Source organism: Passer domesticus, chromosome 26 (assembly GCF_036417665.1).
Source record: "Passer domesticus isolate bPasDom1 chromosome 26, bPasDom1.hap1, whole genome shotgun sequence".
Classification (NCBI taxonomy): Eukaryota; Metazoa; Chordata; class Aves; order Passeriformes; family Passeridae; genus Passer; species Passer domesticus.
Window position 1 is genome coordinate 500,704 of NC_087499.1, and position 20,690 is coordinate 521,393.

A 20,690-nucleotide genomic window follows, 5' to 3' on the forward strand; every position below is an offset into this window, starting at 1 on the left:
ATCAGGAACCTGGCCTGGTGAGTTTTGTTTCTCAGGGGAAAGGGCATCGTTCGTGTCCAGGGCTTGGTGGCCCGGAGTGGCCGGCTGCCTGCTGAAATTCCGCATGCTTCAGGATATCTCCCAGATGCAAGGTGCCCCCACAGGCAACTGTGTCTGGTTTGACAGTGCCAAGTGCCTCCTGCAAACTGACATCAGGAACCTGGCCTGGTGAGTCTTGTTTCTCAGGGGAAAGGGCATCGTTCCTGTCCAGGGCCCTGTGGCCCGGAGTGGCCGGCTGCCTGCTGAAATTCCGCATGCTTCAGGATATCTCCCAGATGCAAGGTGCCCCCACAGGCAACTGTGTCTGGTTTGACAGTGCCAAGTGCCTCCTGCAAACTGACATCAGGAACCTGGCCTGGTGAGTTTTGTTTCTCAGGGGAAAGGGCATCGTTCGTGTCCAGGGCCCGGTGGCCCGGAGTGGCCGGCTGCCTGCTGAAATTCCGCATGGTTCAGGATATCTCCCAGATGCAAGGTGCCCCACAGGCAACTGTGTCTGGTTTGACAGTGCCAAGTGCCTCCTGCAAACTGACCTCAGGGACCTGGCCTGGTGAGTTTTGTTTCTCAGGGGAAAGGGCATCGTTCGTGTTCAGGGCCCGGTGGCCCGGAGTGGCCGGCTGCCTGCTGAAATTCCGCATGCTTCAGGATATCTCCCAGATGCAAGGTGCCCCCACAGGCAACTGTGTCTGGTTTGACAGTGCCAAGTGCCTCCTGCAAACTGACATCAGGAACCTGGCCTGGTGAGTTTTGTTTCTCAGGGGAAAGGGCATCGCTCGTGTCCAGGGCCCGGTGGCCCGGAGTGGCCGGCTGCCTGCTGAAATTCCGCATGGTTCAGGATATCTCCCAGATGCAAGGTGCCCCCACAGGCAACTGTGTCTGGTTTGAGAGTGCCAAGTGCCTCCTGCAAACTGACATCAGGAACCTGGCCTGGTGAGTTTTGTTTCTCAGGGGAAAGGCCATCGTTTGTGTCCAGGGCCCGGTGGCCCAGAGTGGCCGGCTGCCTGCTGAAATTCCGCATGGTTCAGGATATCTCCCAGATGCAAGGTGCCCCCACAGGCAACTGTGTCTGGTTTGAGAGTGCCAAGTGCCTCCTGCAAACTGACATCAGGAACCTGGCCTGGTGAGTTTTGTTTCTCAGGGGAAAGGGCATCGTTCGTGTCCAGGGCCCGGTGGCCCGGAGTGGCCGGCTGCCTGCTGAAATTCCGCATGCTTCAGGATATCTCCCAGATGCAAGGTGCCCCCACAGGCAACTGTGTCTGGTTTGAGAGTGCCATGTGCCTCCTGCAAACTGACATCAGGAACCTGGCCTGGTGAGTTTTGTTTCTCAGGGGAAAGGCCATCGTTCGTGTCCAGGGCCCGGTGGCCCGGAGTGGCCGGCTGCCTGCTGAAATTCCGCATGCTTCAGGATATCTCCCAGATGCAAGGTGCCCCCACAGGCAACTGTGTCAGGTTTGACAGTGCCAAGTGCCTCCTGCAAACTGACATCAGGAACCTGGCCTGGTGAGTTTTGTTTCTCAGGGGAAAGGGCATCGTTTGTGTCCAGGGCCCGGTGGCCCGGAGTGGCCGGCTGCCTGCTGAAATTCCACATGGTTCAGGATACCTCCCAGATGCAAGGAGCACCCACAGGCAACTGTGTCTGGTTTGACAGTGCCAAGTGCCTCCTGCAAACTGACATCAGGAACCTGGCCTGGTGAGTTTTGTTTCTCAGGGGAAAGGGCATCGTTCCTGTCCAGGGCCCGGTGGCCCGGAGTGGCCGGCTGCCTGCTGAAATTCCGCATGCTTCAGGATATCTCCCAGATGCAAGGTGCCCCCACAGGCAACTGTGTCTGGTTTGACAGTGCCAAGTGCCTCCTGCAAACTGACATCAGGAACCTGGCCTGGTGAGTTTTGTTTCTCAGGGGAAAGGGCATCGTTTGCGTCCAGGGCTCGGTGGCCCGGAGTGGCCGGCTGCCTGCTGAAATTCCGCATGGTTCAGGATATCTCCCAGATGCAAGGTGCACCCACAGGCAACTGTGTCTGTTTTGACAGTGCCAAGTGCCTCCTGCAAACTGACATCAGGAACCTGGCCTGGTGAGTCTTGTTTCTCAGGGGAAAGGCCATCGTTCTTGTCCAGGGCCCGGTGGCCCGGAGTGGCCGGCTGCCTGCTGAAATTCCGTATGCTTCAGGATACCTCCCAGATGCAAGGTGCCCCCACAGGCAACTGTGTCTGGTTTGACAGTGCCAAGTGCCTCCTGCAAACTGACATCAGGAACCTGGCCTGGTGAGTTTTGTTTCTCAGGGGAAAGGGCATCGTTCGTGTCCAGGGCCCGGTGGCCCGGAGTGGCCGGCTGCCTGCTGAAATTCCGCATGCTTCAGGATATCTCCCAGATGCAAGTTGCCCCCACAGGCAACTGTGTCTGGTTTGACAGTGCCAAGTGCCTCCTGCAAACTGACATCAGGAACCTGGCCTGGTGAGTTTTGTTTCTCAGGGGAAAGGCCATCGTTTGTGTCCAGGGCCCGGTGGCCCGGAGTGGCCGGCTGCCTGCTGATATTCCGCATGCTTCAGGATATCTCCCAGATGCAAGGTGCCCCCACAGGCAACTGTGTCTGGTTTGACAGTGCCAAGTGCCTCCTGCAAACTGACATCAGGAACCTGGCCTGGTGAGTTTTGTTTCTCAGGGGAAAGGGCATCGTTCGTGTCCAGGGCCCGGTGGCCCGGAGTGGCCGGCTGCCTGCTGAAATTCCGCATGCTTCAGGATATCTCCCAGATGCAAGGTGCCCCCACAGGCAACTGTGTCTGGTTTGACAGTGCCAAGTGCCTCCTGCAAACTGACATCAGGAACCTGGCCTGGTGAGTTTTGTTTCTCAGGGGAAAGGGCATCGTTTGTGTCCAGGGCCCGGTGGCCCGGAGTGGCCGGCTGCCTGCTGAAATTCCGCATGGTTCAGGATATCTCCCAGATGCAAGGTGCCCCACAGGCAACTGTGTCTGGTTTGACAGTGCCAAGTGCCTCCTGCAAACTGACCTCAGGGACCTGGCCTGGTGAGTTTTGTTTCTCAGGGGAAAGGGCATCGTTCGTGTCCAGGGCCCGGTGGCCCGGAGTGGCCGGCTGCCTGCTGAAATTCCGCATGGTTCAGGATATCTCCCAGATGCAAGGTGCCCCCACAGGCAACTGTGTCTGGTTTGAGAGTGCCAAGTGCCTCCTGCAAACTGACATCAGGAACCTGGCCTGGTGAGTTTTGTTTCTCAGGGGAAAGGGCATCGTTTGCGTCCAGGGCTCGGTGGCCCGGAGTGGCCGGCTGCCTGCTGAAATTCCGCATGGTTCAGGATATCTCCCAGATGCAAGGTGCACCCACAGGCAACTGTGTCTGGTTTGACAGTGCCAAGTGCCTCCTGCAAACTGACATCAGGAACCTGGCCTGGTGAGTCTTGTTTCTCAGGGGAAAGGCCATCGTTCTTGTCCAGGGCCCTGTGGCCCGGAGTGGCCGGCTGCCTGCTGAAATTCCGTATGCTTCAGGATACCTCCCAGATGCAAGGTGCCCCCACAGGCAACTGTGTCTGGTTTGACAGTGCCAAGTGCCTCCTGCAAACTGACATCAGGAACCTGGCCTGGTGAGTTTTGTTTCTCAGGGGAAAGGGCATGGTTCGTGTCCAGGGCCCGGTGGCCCGGAGTGGCCGGCTGCCTGCTGAAATTCCGCATGCTTCAGGATATCTCCCAGATGCATGGTGCCCCCACAGGCAACTGTGTCTGGTTTGACAGTGCCAAGTGCCTCCTGCAAACTGACATCAGGAACCTGGCCTGGTGAGTTTGTTTCTCAGGGGAAAGGCCATCGTTCGTGTCCAGGGCCCGGTGGCCCGGAGTGGCCGGCTGCCTGCTGAAATTCCGCATGCTTCAGGATATCTCCCAGATGCAAGGTGCACCCACAGGCAACTGTGTCTGGTTTGACAGTGCCAAGTGCCTCCTGCAAACTGACATCAGGAACCTGGCCTGGTGAGTTTTGTTTCTCAGGGGAAAGGCCATCGTTTGTGTCCAGGGCCCGGTGGCCCGGAGTGGCCGGCTGCCTGCTGATATTCCGCATGGTTCAGGATATCTCCCAGATGCAAGGTGCCCCCACAGGCAACTGTGTCTGGTTTGACAGTGCCAAGTGCCTCCTGCAAACTGACATCAGGAACCTGGCCTGGTGAGTTTTGTTTCTCAGGGGAAAGGGCATCGTTCGTGTCCAGGGCCCGGTGGCCCGGAGTGGCCGGCTGCCTGCTGAAATTCCGCATGCTTCAGGATATCTCCCAGATGCAAGGTGCCCCCACAGGCAACTGTGTCTGGTTTGACAGTGCCAAGTGCCTCCTGCAAACTGACATCAGGAACCTGGCCTGGTGAGTTTTGTTTCTCAGGGGAAAGGCCATCGTTCGTGTCCAGGGCCCGGTGGCCCGGAGTGGCCGGCTGCCTGCTGAAATTCCGCATGCTTCAGGATATCTCCCAGATGCAAGGTGTTGTTATCTAGCTGCAAAGGTTTCATACCTTCTTGGTGATTTTCATGAGCAGCTCCTCACAGCACTAACTCCTTCTTCTCAGCACAGCTAACAAACTCCATCTCCCATCTCGACCAGCCAACCTGCTCTTCTATAATACCCCTCTTAACTGGATCCAGCTCTCACCTACTAAGGGCAGGCTTGTTCTTCATGCTTGATAATTAGCACAGCTGTAACTCTTTAAGGGTGAGATTACTTTGACCATTATCTCTAGTCTCCTGCCTTCTATCTATCCACAATTCCCCCTTTTCTTTTAATTACAAAGTTACTTTGATTATTGACAATATCCACAGCTGTACAACTTATGCTTATGGAATATCACAGTTTGGTGGTTTCTCTTTATTTTTTTTTCCTTCTCTTTTTTTTTTTTTGTGTGTTTTTTTTTTTTTTCCTTTTTTTTTTTTTTTCTTTCCACGTATATCAAACAAACAATCTGTTCAGCACTCGATATGTTATTTCTCATTGTGTCCCCAGTGGCTCACCTGTACCTCAGGTGTGAAAATCTGTCAGGTCCAGATCAGGCAGCTTCCCCTGCTGCTCTCAATGCTACACTGGGCTCCATCTCTGGCTGCACCTCACCCTGCAGCCCACTCCCAATCACGTTGGGTTACTGTGGAGATGGCCACTATACAGTTTTAGAAGGCTTCTCTTACATGTTGTCTGTGCAGCTCTGACTCTGCCTCTCAAAGCTCCATGTTGCTTTTGTTCCAGCACTTGTGCTGCAGTGACTTAGCAAACCTTCCCCTGTACTCCTCAGGGGCCATGCTATTGCTGAGGCACCCCCTGCTGCTGTGGCCATGCCATTTGCCACTTCTGTCACACAGCTTGTGTCCTGCTGCACACACTGCCATTCAGGGGGAACCCAGCACCATCCTGGGTCCTCGATCACGTCGGGATCACCATTTGTTGTTGTCTAGCTGCAAAGGTTTCATACCTTCTTGGTGATTTTCATGAGCAGCTCCTCACAGCACTAACTCCTTCTTCTCAGCACAGCTAACAAACTCCATCTCCCACCTCGACCAGCCAACCTGTTCTTCTATAATACCCCTCTTAACTGGATCCAGCTGTCACCTACTAAGGGCAGGCTTGCTCTTCATGCTTGATAATTAGCACAGCTGTAACTCTTTAAGGGTGAGATTACTTTGACCATTATCTCTAGTCTCCTGCCTTCTATCTATCCACAGCAAGGTGCCCCCACAGGCAACTGTGTCTGGTTTGAGAGTGCCAAGTGCCTCCTGCAAACTGACATCAGGAACCTGGCCTGGTGAGTTTTGTTTCTCAGGGGAAAGGGCATCGTTCGTGTCCAGGGCCCGGTGGCCCGGAGTGGCTGGCTGCCTGCTGAAATTCCGCATGCTTCAGGATACCACCCAGATGCAAGGTGCACCCACAGGCAACTGTGTCTGGTTTGACAGTGCCAAGTGCCTCCTGCAAACTGACATCAGGAACCTGGCCTGGTGAGTTTTGTTTCTCAGGGGAAAGGGCATCGTTCGTGTCCAGGGCCCGGTGGCCCGGAGTGGCTGGCTGCCTGCTGAAATTCCGCATGGTTCAGGATATCTCCCAGATGCAAGGTGCCCCCACAGGCAACTGTGTCTGGTTTGACAGTGCCAAGTGCCTCCTGCAAACTGACATCGGGAACCTGGCCTGGTGAGTTTTATTTCTCAGGGGAAAGGGCATCGTTCGTGTCCAGGGCCCGGTGGCCCGGAGTGGCCGGCTGCCTGCTGAAATTCCGCATGGTTCAGGATATCTCCCAGATGCAAGGTGCCCCCACAGGCAACTGTGTCTGGTTTGACAGTGCCAAGTGCCTCCTGCAAACTGACATCAGGAACCTGGCCTGGTGAGTTTTGTTTCTCAGGGGAAAGGGCATGGTTCGTGTCCAGGGCCCGGTGGCCCGGAGTGGCCGGCTGCCTGCTGAAATTCCGCATGCTTCAGGATATCTCCCAGATGCAAGGTGCACCCACAGGCAACTGTGTCTGGTTTGAGAGTGCCAAGTGCCTCCTGCAAACTGACATCAGGAACCTGGCCTGGTGAGTTTTATTTCTCAGGGGAAAGGGCATCGTTCCTGTCCAGGGCCCGGTGGCCCGGAGTGGCCGGCTGCCTGCTGAAATTCCGCATGCTTCAGGATATCTCCCAGATGCAAGGTGCCCCCACAGGCAACTGTGTCTGGTTTGACAGTGCCAAGTGCCTCCTGCAAACTGACATCAGGAACCTGGCCTGGTGAGTTTTGTTTCTCAGGGGAAAGGGCATCGTTCGTGTCCAGGGCCCGGTGGCCCGGAGTGGCCGGCTGCCTGCTGAAATTCCGCATGGTTCAGGATATCTCCCAGATGCAAGGTGCACCCACAGGCAACTGTGTCTGGTTTGAGAGTGCCAAGTGCCTCCTGCAAACTGACATCAGGAACCTGGCCTGGTGAGTTTTATTTCTCAGGGGAAAGGGCATCGTTCCTGTCCAGGGCCCGGTGGCCCGGAGTGGCCGGCTGCCTGCTGAAATTCCGCATGCTTCAGGATATCTCCCAGATGCAAGGTGCCCCCACAGGCAACTGTGTCTGGTTTGAGAGTGCCAAGTGCCTCCTGCAAACTGACATCAGGAACCTGGCCTGGTGAGTTTTGTTTCTCAGGGGAAAGGGCATCGTTCGTGTCCAGGGCCCGGTGGCCCGGAGTGGCCGGCTGCCTGCTGAAATTCCGCATGCTTCAGGATACCTCCCAGATGCAAGGAGCACCCACAGGCAACTGTGTCTGGTTTGACAGTGCCAAGTGCCTCCTGCAAACTGACATCAGGAACCTGGCCTGGTGAGTTTTGTTTCTCAGGGGAAAGGGCATCGTTTGCGTCCAGGGCTCGGTGGCCCGGAGTGGCCGGCTGCCTGCTGAAATTCCGCATGGTTCAGGATATCTCCCAGATGCAAGGTGCACCCACAGGCAACTGTGTCTGGTTTGACAGTGCCAAGTGCCTCCTGCAAACTGACATCAGGAACCTGGCCTGGTGAGTCTTGTTTCTCAGGGGAAAGGCCATCGTTCTTGTCCAGGGCCCGGTGGCCCGGAGTGGCCGGCTGCCTGCTGAAATTCCGTATGCTTCAGGATACCTCCCAGATGCAAGGTGCCCCCACAGGCAACTGTGTCTGGTTTGACAGTGCCAAGTGCCTCCTGCAAACTGACATCAGGAACCTGGCCTGGTGAGTTTTGTTTCTCAGGGGAAAGGGCATGGTTCGTGTCCAGGGCCCGGTGGCCCGGAGTGGCCGGCTGCCTGCTGAAATTCCGCATGCTTCAGGATATCTCCCAGATGCATGGTGCCCCCACAGGCAACTGTGTCTGGTTTGACAGTGCCAAGTGCCTCCTGCAAACTGACATCAGGAACCTGGCCTGGTGAGTTTGTTTCTCAGGGGAAAGGCCATCGTTCCTGTCCAGGGCCCGGTGGCCCGGAGTGGCCGGCTGCCTGCTGAAATTCCGCATGGTTCAGGATATCTCCCAGATGCAAGGTGCACCCACAGGCAACTGTGTCTGGTTTGACAGTGCCAAGTGCCTCCTGCAAACTGACATCAGGAACCTGGCCTGGTGAGTTTTGTTTCTCAGGGGAAAGGCCATCGTTTGTGTCCAGGGCCCGGTGGCCCGGAGTGGCCGGCTGCCTGCTGATATTCCGCATGGTTCAGGATATCTCCCAGATGCAAGGTGCCCCCACAGGCAACTGTGTCTGGTTTGACAGTGCCAAGTGCCTCCTGCAAACTGACATCAGGAACCTGGCCTGGTGAGTTTTGTTTCTCAGGGGAAAGGGCATCGTTCGTGTCCAGGGCCCGGTGGCCCGGAGTGGCCGGCTGCCTGCTGAAATTCCGCATGCTTCAGGATATCTCCCAGATGCAAGGTGCCCCCACAGGCAACTGTGTCTGGTTTGACAGTGCCAAGTGCCTCCTGCAAACTGACATCAGGAACCTGGCCTGGTGAGTTTTGTTTCTCAGGGGAAAGGCCATCGTTCGTGTCCAGGGCCCGGTGGCCCGGAGTGGCCGGCTGCCTGCTGAAATTCCGCATGCTTCAGGATATCTCCCAGATGCAAGGTGTTGTTATCTAGCTGCAAAGGTTTCATACCTTCTTGGTGATTTTCATGAGCAGCTCCTCACAGCACTAACTCCTTCTTCTCAGCACAGCTAACAAACTCCATCTCCCATCTCGACCAGCCAACCTGCTCTTCTATAATACCCCTCTTAACTGGATCCAGCTCTCACCTACTAAGGGCAGGCTTGTTCTTCATGCTTGATAATTAGCACAGCTGTAACTCTTTAAGGGTGAGATTACTTTGACCATTATCTCTAGTCTCCTGCCTTCTATCTATCCACAATTCCCCCTTTTCTTTTAATTACAAAGTTACTTTGATTATTGACAATATCCACAGCTGTACAACTTATGCTTATGGAATATCACAGTTTGGTGGTTTCTCTTTATTTTTTTTTCCTTCTCTTTTTTTTTTTTGTGTGTTTTTTTTTTTTTTCCTTTTTTTTTTTTTTCCTTTCCACGTATATCAAACAAACAATCTGTTCAGCACTCGATATGTTATTTCTCATTGTGTCCCCAGTGGCTCACCTGTACCTCAGGTGTGAAAATCTGTCAGGTCCAGATCAGGCAGCTTCCCCTGCTGCTCTCAATGCTACACTGGGCTCCATCTCTGGCTGCACCTCACCCTGCAGCCCACTCCCAATCACGTTGGGTTACTGTGGAGATGGCCACTATACAGTTTTAGAAGGCTTCTCTTACATGTTGTCTGTGCAGCTCTGACTCTGCCTCTCAAAGCTCCATGTTGCTTTTGTTCCAGCACTTGTGCTGCAGTGACTTAGCAAACCTTCCCCTGTACTCCTCAGGGGCCATGCTATTGCTGAGGCACCCCCTGCTGCTGTGGCCATGCCATTTGCCACTTCTGTCACACAGCTTGTGTCCTGCTGCACACACTGCCATTCAGGGGGAACCCAGCACCATCCTGGGTCCTCGATCACGTCGGGATCACCATTTGTTGTTGTCTAGCTGCAAAGGTTTCATACCTTCTTGGTGATTTTCATGAGCAGCTCCTCACAGCACTAACTCCTTCTTCTCAGCACAGCTAACAAACTCCATCTCCCACCTCGACCAGCCAACCTGTTCTTCTATAATACCCCTCTTAACTGGATCCAGCTGTCACCTACTAAGGGCAGGCTTGCTCTTCATGCTTGATAATTAGCACAGCTGTAACTCTTTAAGGGTGAGATTACTTTGACCATTATCTCTAGTCTCCTGCCTTCTATCTATCCACAGCAAGGTGCCCCCACAGGCAACTGTGTCTGGTTTGAGAGTGCCAAGTGCCTCCTGCAAACTGACATCAGGAACCTGGCCTGGTGAGTTTTGTTTCTCAGGGGAAAGGGCATCGTTCGTGTCCAGGGCCCGGTGGCCCGGAGTGGCTGGCTGCCTGCTGAAATTCCGCATGCTTCAGGATACCACCCAGATGCAAGGTGCACCCACAGGCAACTGTGTCTGGTTTGACAGTGCCAAGTGCCTCCTGCAAACTGACATCAGGAACCTGGCCTGGTGAGTTTTGTTTCTCAGGGGAAAGGGCATCGTTCGTGTCCAGGGCCCGGTGGCCCGGAGTGGCTGGCTGCCTGCTGAAATTCCGCATGGTTCAGGATATCTCCCAGATGCAAGGTGCCCCCACAGGCAACTGTGTCTGGTTTGACAGTGCCAAGTGCCTCCTGCAAACTGACATCAGGAACCTGGCCTGGTGAGTTTTATTTCTCAGGGGAAAGGGCATCGTTCGTGTCCAGGGCCCGGTGGCCCGGAGTGGCCGGCTGCCTGCTGAAATTCCGCATGGTTCAGGATATCTCCCAGATGCAAGGTGCCCCCACAGGCAACTGTGTCTGGTTTGACAGTGCCAAGTGCCTCCTGCAAACTGACATCAGGAACCTGGCCTGGTGAGTTTTGTTTCTCAGGGGAAAGGGCATGGTTCGTGTCCAGGGCCCGGTGGCCCGGAGTGGCCGGCTGCCTGCTGAAATTCCGCATGGTTCAGGATATCTCCCAGATGCAAGGTGCACCCACAGGCAACTGTGTCTGGTTTGAGAGTGCCAAGTGCCTCCTGCAAACTGACATCAGGAACCTGGCCTGGTGAGTTTTATTTCTCAGGGGAAAGGGCATCGTTCCTGTCCAGGGCCCGGTGGCCCGGAGTGGCCGGCTGCCTGCTGAAATTCCGCATGCTTCAGGATATCTCCCAGATGCAAGGTGCCCCCACAGGCAACTGTGTCTGGTTTGAGAGTGCCAAGTGCCTCCTGCAAACTGACATCAGGAACCTGGCCTGGTGAGTTTTGTTTCTCAGGGGAAAGGGCATCGTTCGTGTCCAGGGCCCGGTGGCCCGGAGTGGCCGGCTGCCTGCTGAAATTCCGCATGGTTCAGGATATCTCCCAGATGCAAGGTGCCCCCACAGGCAACTGTGTCTGGTTTGACAGTGCCAAGTGCCTCCTGCAAACTGACATCAGGAACCTGGCCTGGTGAGTTTTGTTTCTCAGGGGAAAGGGCATGGTTCGTGTCCAGGGCCCGGTGGCCCGGAGTGGCCGGCTGCCTGCTGAAATTCCGCATGCTTCAGGATATCTCCCAGATGCAAGGTGCACCCACAGGCAACTGTGTCTGGTTTGAGAGTGCCAAGTGCCTCCTGCAAACTGACATCAGGAACCTGGCCTGGTGAGTTTTATTTCTCAGGGGAAAGGGCATCGTTCCTGTCCAGGGCCCGGTGGCCCGGAGTGGCCGGCTGCCTGCTGAAATTCCGCATGCTTCAGGATATCTCCCAGATGCAAGGTGCCCCCACAGGCAACTGTGTCTGGTTTGAGAGTGCCAAGTGCCTCCTGCAAACTGACATCAGGAACCTGGCCTGGTGAGTTTTGTTTCTCAGGGGAAAGGGCATCGTTCGTGTCCAGGGCCCGGTGGCCCGGAGTGGCCGGCTGCCTGCTGAAATTCCGCATGCTTCAGGATACCTCCCAGATGCAAGGAGCACCCACAGGCAACTGTGTCTGGTTTGACAGTGCCAAGTGCCTCCTGCAAACTGACATCAGGAACCTGGCCTGGTGAGTTTTGTTTCTCAGGGGAAAGGGCATCGTTCGTGTCCAGGGCTCGGTGGCCCGGAGTGGCCGGCTGCCTGCTGAAATTCCGCATGCTTCAGGATATCTCCCAGATGCAAGGTGCCCCCACAGGCAACTGTGTCTGGTTTGACAGTGCCAAGTGCCTCCTGCAAACTGACATCAGGAACCTGGCCTGGTGAGTTTTGTTTCTCAGGGGAAAGGCCATCGTTTGTGTCCAGGGCCCGGTGGCCCGGAGTGGCCGGCTGCCTGCTGATATTCCGCATGGTTCAGGATATCTCCTAGATGCAAGGTGCCCCCACAGGCAACTGTGTCTGGTTTGAGAGTGCCAAGTGCCTCCTGCAAACTGACATCAGGAACCTGGCCTGGTGAGTTTTGTTTCTCAGGGGAAAGGGCATCGTTCGTGTCCAGGGCCCGGTGGCCCGGAGTGGCCGGCTGCCTGCTGAAATTCCGTATGCTTCAGGATACCACCCAGATGCAAGGTGCCCCCACAGGCAACTGTGTCAGGTTTGACAGTGCCAAGTGCCTCCTGCAAACTGACATCAGGAACCTGGCCTGGTGAGTTTTGTTTCTCAGGGGAAAGGGCATGGTTCGTGTCCAGGGCTCGGTGGCCCGGAGTGGCCGGCTGCCTGCTGAAATTCCGCATGGTTCAGGATATCTCCCAGATGCAAGGTGCCCCCACAGGCAACTGTGTCTGGTTTGACAGTGCCAAGTGCCTCCTGCAAACTGACATCAGGAACCTGGCCTGGTGAGTTTTGTTTCTCAGGGGAAAGGCCATCGTTTGTGTCCAGGGCCCGGTGGCCCGGAGTGGCCGGCTGCCTGCTGATATTCCGCATGCTTCAGGATATCTCCCAGATGCAAGGTGCCCCCACAGGCAACTGTGTCTGGTTTGAGAGTGCCAAGTGCCTCCTGCAAACTGACATCAGGAACCTGGCCTGCTGAGTTTTGTTTCTCAGGGGAAAGGGCATCGTTCGTGTCCAGGGCCCGGTGGCCCGGAGTGGCCGGCTGCCTGCTGAAATTCCGCATGCTTCAGGATATCTCCCAGATGCAAGGTGCCCCCACAGGCAACTGTGTCTGGTTTGAGAGTGCCAAGTGCCTCCTGCAAACTGACATCAGGAACCTGGCCTGGTGAGTTTTGTTTCTCAGGGGAAAGGGCATCGTTCGTGTCCAGGGCCCGGTGGCCCGGAGTGGCCGGCTGCCTGCTGAAATTCCGCATGCTTCAGGATATCTCCCAGATGCAAGGTGCCCCACAGGCAACTGTGTCTGGTTTGACAGTGCCAAGTGCCTCCTGCAAACTGACCTCAGGAACCTGGCCTGGTGAGTTTTGTTTCTCAGGGGAAAGGGCATCGTTCCTGTCCAGGGCCCGGTGGCCCGGAGTGGCCGGCTGCCTGCTGAAATTCCGCATGCTTCAGGATATCTCCCAGATGCAAGGTGCCCCCACAGGCAACTGTGTCTGGTTTGACAGTGCCAAGTGCCTCCTGCAAACTGACATCAGGAACCTGGCCTGGTGAGTTTTGTTTCTCAGGGGAAAGGGCATCGTTTGTGTCCAGGGCCCGGTGGCCCGGAGTGGCCGGCTGCCTGCTGAAATTCCGCATGCTTCAGGATATCTCCCAGATGCAAGGTGCCCCCACAGGCAACTGTGTCTGGTTTGACAGTGCCAAGTGCCTCCTGCAAACTCACATCAAGAACCTGGCCTGGTGAGTTTTGTTTCTCAGGGGAAAGGGCATCGTTTGTGTCCAGGGCCCGGTGGCCCGGAGTGGCCGGCTGCCTGCTGAAATTCCGCATGCTTCAGGATATCTCCCAGATGCAAGGAGCAGCCACAGGCAACTGTGTCTGGTTTGACAGTGCCAAGTGCCTCCTGCAAACTGACATCAGGAACCTGGCCTGGTGAGTTTTGTTTCTCAGGGGAAAGGGCATGGTTCGTGTCCAGGGCCCGGTGGCCCGGAGTGGCCGGCTGCCTGCTGAAATTCCGCATGCTTCAGGATATCTCCCAGATGCAAGGTGCCCCCACAGGCAACTGTGTCTGGTTTGACAGTGCCAAGTGCCTCCTGCAAACTGACATCAGGAACCTGGCCTGGTGAGTTTTGTTTCTCAGGGGAAAGGGCATCGTTCGTGTCCAGGGCTTGGTGGCCCGGAGTGGCCGGCTGCCTGCTGAAATTCCGCATGCTTCAGGATATCTCCCAGATGCAAGGTGCCCCCACAGGCAACTGTGTCTGGTTTGACAGTGCCAAGTGCCTCCTGCAAACTGACATCAGGAACCTGGCCTGGTGAGTCTTGTTTCTCAGGGGAAAGGGCATCGTTCCTGTCCAGGGCCCTGTGGCCCGGAGTGGCCGGCTGCCTGCTGAAATTCCGCATGCTTCAGGATATCTCCCAGATGCAAGGTGCCCCCACATGCAACTGTGTCTGGTTTGACAGTGCCAAGTGCCTCCTGCAAACTGACATCAGGAACCTGGCCTGGTGAGTTTTGTTTCTCAGGGGAAAGGGCATCGTTCGTGTCCAGGGCCCGGTGGCCCGGAGTGGCCGGCTGCCTGCTGAAATTCCGCATGGTTCAGGATATCTCCCAGATGCAAGGTGCCCCACAGGCAACTGTGTCTGGTTTGACAGTGCCAAGTGCCTCCTGCAAACTGACCTCAGGGACCTGGCCTGGTGAGTTTTGTTTCTCAGGGGAAAGGGCATCGTTCGTGTCCAGGGCCCGGTGGCCCGGAGTGGCCGGCTGCCTGCTGAAATTCCGCATGCTTCAGGATATCTCCCAGATGCAAGGTGCCCCCACAGGCAACTGTGTCTGGTTTGACAGTGCCAAGTGCCTCCTGCAAACTGACATCAGGAACCTGGCCTGGTGAGTTTTGTTTCTCAGGGGAAAGGGCATCGCTCGTGTCCAGGGCCCGGTGGCCCGGAGTGGCCGGCTGCCTGCTGAAATTCCGCATGGTTCAGGATATCTCCCAGATGCAAGGTGCCCCCACAGGCAACTGTGTCTGGTTTGAGAGTGCCAAGTGCCTCCTGCAAACTGACATCAGGAACCTGGCCTGGTGAGTTTTGTTTCTCAGGGGAAAGGCCATCGTTTGTGTCCAGGGCCCGGTGGCCCAGAGTGGCCGGCTGCCTGCTGAAATTCCGCATGGTTCAGGATATCTCCCAGATGCAAGGTGCCCCCACAGGCAACTGTGTCTGGTTTGAGAGTGCCAAGTGCCTCCTGCAAACTGACATCAGGAACCTGGCCTGGTGAGTTTTGTTTCTCAGGGGAAAGGGCATCGTTCGTGTCCAGGGCCCGGTGGCCCGGAGTGGCCGGCTGCCTGCTGAAATTCCACATGGTTCAGGATACCTCCCAGATGCAAGGAGCACCCACAGGCAACTGTGTCTGGTTTGACAGTGCCAAGTGCCTCCTGCAAACTGACATCAGGAACCTGGCCTGGTGAGTTTTGTTTCTCAGGGGAAAGGGCATCGTTCCTGTCCAGGGCCCGGTGGCCCGGAGTGGCCGGCTGCCTGCTGAAATTCCGCATGCTTCAGGATATCTCCCAGATGCAAGGTGCCCCCACAGGCAACTGTGTCTGGTTTGACAGTGCCAAGTGCCTCCTGCAAACTGACATCAGGAACCTGGCCTGGTGAGTTTTGTTTCTCAGGGGAAAGGGCATCGTTTGCGTCCAGGGCTCGGTGGCCCGGAGTGGCCGGCTGCCTGCTGAAATTCCGCATGGTTCAGGATATCTCCCAGATGCAAGGTGCACCCACAGGCAACTGTGTCTGTTTTGACAGTGCCAAGTGCCTCCTGCAAACTGACATCAGGAACCTGGCCTGGTGAGTCTTGTTTCTCAGGGGAAAGGCCATCGTTCTTGTCCAGGGCCCGGTGGCCCGGAGTGGCCGGCTGCCTGCTGAAATTCCGTATGCTTCAGGATACCTCCCAGATGCAAGGTGCCCCCACAGGCAACTGTGTCTGGTTTGACAGTGCCAAGTGCCTCCTGCAAACTGACATCAGGAACCTGGCCTGGTGAGTTTTGTTTCTCAGGGGAAAGGGCATCTTTCGTGTCCAGGGCCCGGTGGCCCGGAGTGGCCGGCTGCCTGCTGAAATTCCGCATGCTTCAGGATATCTCCCAGATGCAAGTTGCCCCCACAGGCAACTGTGTCTGGTTTGACAGTGCCAAGTGCCTCCTGCAAACTGACATCAGGAACCTGGCCTGGTGAGTTTGTTTCTCAGGGGAAAGGCCATCGTTCCTGTCCAGGGCCCGGTGGCCCGGAGTGGCCGGCTGCCTGCTGAAATTCCGCATGGTTCAGGATATCTCCCAGATGCAAGGTGCACCCACAGGCAACTGTGTCTGGTTTGACAGTGCCAAGTGCCTCCTGCAAACTGACATCAGGAACCTGGCCTGGTGAGTTTTGTTTCTCAGGGGAAAGGCCATCGTTTGTGTCCAGGGCCCGGTGGCCCGGAGTGGCCGGCTGCCTGCTGATATTCCGCATGCTTCAGGATATCTCCCAGATGCAAGGTGCCCCCACAGGCAACTGTGTCTGGTTTGACAGTGCCAAGTGCCTCCTGCAAACTGACATCAGGAACCTGGCCTGGTGAGTTTTGTTTCTCAGGGGAAAGGGCATCGTTCGTGTCCAGGGCCCGGTGGCCCGGAGTGGCCGGCTGCCTGCTGAAATTCCGCATGCTTCAGGATATCTCCCAGATGCAAGGTGCCCCCACAGGCAACTGTGTCTGGTTTGACAGTGCCAAGTGCCTCCTGCAAACTGACATCAGGAACCTGGCCTGGTGAGTTTTGTTTCTCAGGGGAAAGGCCATCGTTCGTGTCCAGGGCCCGGTGGCCCGGAGTGGCCGGCTGCCTGCTGAAATTCCGCATGCTTCAGGATATCTCCCAGATGCAAGGTGCCCCCACAGGCAACTGTGTCTGGTTTGACAGTGCCAAGTGCCTCCTGCAAACTGACATCAGGAACTTGGCCTGGTGAGTTTTGTTTCTCAGGGGAAAGGCCATCGTTTGTGTCCAGGGCCCGGTGGCCCGGAGTGGCCGGCTGCCTGCTGATATTCCGCATGCTTCAGGATATCTCCCAGATGCAAGGTGCCCCCACAGGCAACTGTGTCTGGTTTGAGAGTGCCAAGTGCCTCCTGCAAACTGACATCAGGAACCTGGCCTGGTGAGTTTTGTTTCTCAGGGGAAAGGGCATCGTTCGCTTCCAGGGCCCGGTGGCCCGGAGTGGCCGGCTGCCTGCTGAAATTCCGCATGCTTCAGGATATCTCCCAGATGCAAGGTGCCCCCACAGGCAACTGTGTCTGGTTTGACAGTGCCAAGTGCCTCCTGCAAACTGACATCAGGAACCTGGCCTGGTGAGTTTTGTTTCTCAGGGGAAAGGGCATCGTTCGTGTCCAGGGCCCGGTGGCCCGGAGTGGCCGGCTGCCTGCTGAAATTCCGCATGGTTCAGGATATCTCCCAGATGCAAGGTGCCCCACAGGCAACTGTGTCTGGTTTGACAGTGCCAAGTGCCTCCTGCAAACTGACATCAGGGACCTGGCCTGGTGAGTTTTGTTTCTCAGGGGAAAGGGCATCGTTCGTGTCCAGGGCCCGGTGGCCCGGAGTGGCCGGCTGCCTGCTGAAATTCCGCATGCTTCAGGATATCTCCCAGATGCAAGGTGCCCCCACAGGCAACTGTGTCTGGTTTGACAGTGCCAAGTGCCTCCTGCAAACTGACATCAGGAACCTGGCCTGGTGAGTTTTGTTTCTCAGGGGAAAGGCCATCGTTCCTGTCCAGGGCCCGGTGGCCCGGAGTGGCCGGCTGCCTGCTGAAATTCCGCATGGTTCAGGATATCTCCCAGATGCAAGGTGCCCCCACAGGCAACTGTGTCTGGTTTGAGAGTGCCAAGTGCCTCCTGCAAACTGACATCAGGAACCTGGCCTGGTGAGTTTTGTTTCTCAGGGGAAAGGCCATCGTTTGTGTCCAGGGCCCGGTGGCCCAGAGTGGCCGGCTGCCTGCTGAAATTCCGCATGGTTCAGGATATCTCCCAGATGCAAGGTGCCCCCACAGGCAACTGTGTCAGGTTTGACAGTGCCAAGTGCCTCCTGCAAACTGACATCAGGAACCTGGCCTGGTGAGTTTTGTTTCTCAGGGGAAAGGGCATCGTTCGTGTCCAGGGCCCGGTGGCCCGGAGTGGCCGGCTGCCTGCTGAAATTCCGCATGCTTCAGGATATCTCCCAGATGCAAGGTGCCCCCACAGGCAACTGTGTCTGGTTTGAGAGTGCCATGTGCCTCCTGCAAACTGACATCAGGAACCTGGCCTGGTGAGTTTTGTTTCTCAGGGGAAAGGCCATCGTTCGTGTCCAGGGCCCGGTGGCCCGGAGTGGCCGGCTGCCTGCTGAAATTCCGCATGCTTCAGGATATCTCCCAGATGCAAGGTGCCCCCACAGGCAACTGTGTCAGGTTTGACAGTGCCAAGTGCCTCCTGCAAACTGACATCAGGAACCTGGCCTGGTGAGTTTTGTTTCTCAGGGGAAAGGGCATCGTTTGTGTCCAGGGCCCGGTGGCCCGGAGTGGCCGGCTGCCTGCTGAAATTCCGTATGCTTCAGGATACCTCCCAGATGCAAGGAGCACCCACAGGCAACTGTGTCTGGTTTGACAGTGCCAAGTGCCTCCTGCAAACTGACATCAGGAACCTGGCCTGGTGAGTCTTGTTTCTCAGGGGAAAGGGCATGGTTCGTGTCCAGGGCCCGGTGGCCCGGAGTGGCCGGCTGCCTGCTGAAATTCCGCATGCTTCAGGATATCTCCCAGATGCAAGGTGCCCCCACAGGCAACTGTGTCTGGTTTGAGAGTGCCAAGTGCCTCCTGCAAACTGACATCAGGAACCTGGCCTGGTGAGTTTTGTTTCTCAGGGGAAAGGGCATCGTTTGCGTCCAGGGCTCGGTGGCCCGGAGTGGCCGGCTGCCTGCTGAAATTCCGCATGGTTCAGGATATCTCCCAGATGCAAGGTGCACCCACAGGCAACTGTGTCTGGTTTGACAGTGCCAAGTGCCTCCTGCAAACTGACATCAGGAACCTGGCCTGGTGAGTCTTGTTTCTCAGGGGAAAGGCCATCGTTCTTGTCCAGGGCCCGGTGGCCCGGAGTGGCCGGCTGCCTGCTGAAATTCCGTATGCTTCAGGATACCTCCCAGATGCAAGGTGCCCCCACAGGCAACTGTGTCTGGTTTGACAGTGCCAAGTGCCTCCTGCAAACTGACATCAGGAACCTGGCCTGGTGAGTTTTGTTTCTCAGGGGAAAGGGCATGGTTCGTGTCCAGGGCCCGGTGGCCCGGAGTGGCCGGCTGCCTGCTGAAATTCCGCATGCTTCAGGATATCTCCCAGATGCATGGTGCCCCCACAGGCAACTGTGTCTGGTTTGACAGTGCCAAGTGCCTCCTGCAAACTGACATCAGGAACCTGGCCTGGTGAGTTTGTTTCTCAGGGGAAAGGCCATCGTTCCTGTCCAGGGCCCGGTGGCCCGGAGTGGCCGGCTGCCTGCTGAAATTCCGCATGGTTCAGGATATCTCCCAGATGCAAGGTGCACCCACAGGCAACTGTGTCTGGTTTGACAGTGCCAAGTGCCTCCTGCAAACTGACATCAGGAACCTGGCCTGGTGAGTTTTGTTTCTCAGGGGAAAGGCCATCGTTTGTGTCCAGGGCCCGGTGGCCCGGAGTGGCCGGCTGCCTGCTGATATTCCGCATGGTTCAGGATATCTCCCAGATGCAAGGTGCCCCCACAGGCAACTGTGTCTGGTTTGACAGTGCCAAGTGCCTCCTGCAAACTGACATCAGGAACCTGGCCTGGTGAGTTTTGTTTCTCAGGGGAAAGGGCATCGTTCGTGTCCAGGGCCCGGTGGCCCGGAGTGGCCGGCTGCCTGCTGAAATTCCGCATGCTTCAGGATATCTCCCAGATGCAAGGTGCCCCCACAGGCAACTGTGTCTGGTTTGACAGTGCCAAGTGCCTCCTGCAAACTGACATCAGGAACCTGGCCTGGTGAGTTTTGTTTCTCAGGGGAAAGGCCATCGTTCGTGTCCAGGGCCCGGTGGCCCGGAGTGGCCGGCTGCCTGCTGAAATTCCGCATGCTTCAGGATATCTCCCAGATGCAAGGTGTTGTTATCTAGCTGCAAAGGTTTCATACCTTCTTGGTGATTTTCATGAGCAGCTCCTCACAGCACTAACTCCTTCTTCTCAGCACAGCTAACAAACTCCATCTCCCATCTCGACCAGCCAACCTGCTCTTCTATAATACCCCTCTTAACTGGATCCAGCTCTCACCTACTAAGGGCAGGCTTGTTCTTCATGCTTGATAATTAGCACAGCTGTAACTCTTTAAGGGTGAGATTACTTTGACCATTATCTCTAGTCTCCTGCCTTCTATCTATCCACAATTCCCCCTTTTCTTTTAATTACAAAGTTACTTTGATTATTGACAATATCCACAGCTGTACAACTTATGCTTATGGAATATCACAGTTTGGTGGTTTCTCTTTATTTTTTTTTCCTTCTCTTTTTTTTTTTTTGTGTGTTTTTTTTTTTTTTCCTTTTTTTTTTTTTTTCTTTCCACGTATATCAAACAAACAATCTGTTCAGCACTCGATATGTTATTTCTCATTGTGTCCCCAGTGGCTCACCTGTACCTCAGGTGTGAAAATCTGTCAGGTCCAGATCAGGCAGCTTCCCCTGCTGCTCTCAATGCTACACTGGGCTCCATCTCTGGCTGCACCTCACCCTGCAGCCCACTCCCAATCACGTTGGGTTACTGTGGAGATGGCCACTATACAGTTTTAGAAGGCTTCTCTTACATGTTGTCTGTGCAGCTCTGACTCTGCCTCTCAAAGCTCCATGTTGCTTTTGTTCCAGCACTTGTGCTGCAGTGACTTAGCAAACCTTCCCCTGTACTCCTCAGGGGCCATGCTATTGCTGAGGCACCCCCTGCTGCTGTGGCCATGCCATTTGCCACTTCTGTCACACAGCTTGTGTCCTGCTGCACACACTGCCATTCAGGGGGAACCCAGCACCATCCTGGGTCCTCGATCACGTCGGGATCACCATTTGTTGTTGTCTAGCTGCAAAGGTTTCATACCTTCTTGGTGATTTTCATGAGCAGCTCCTCACA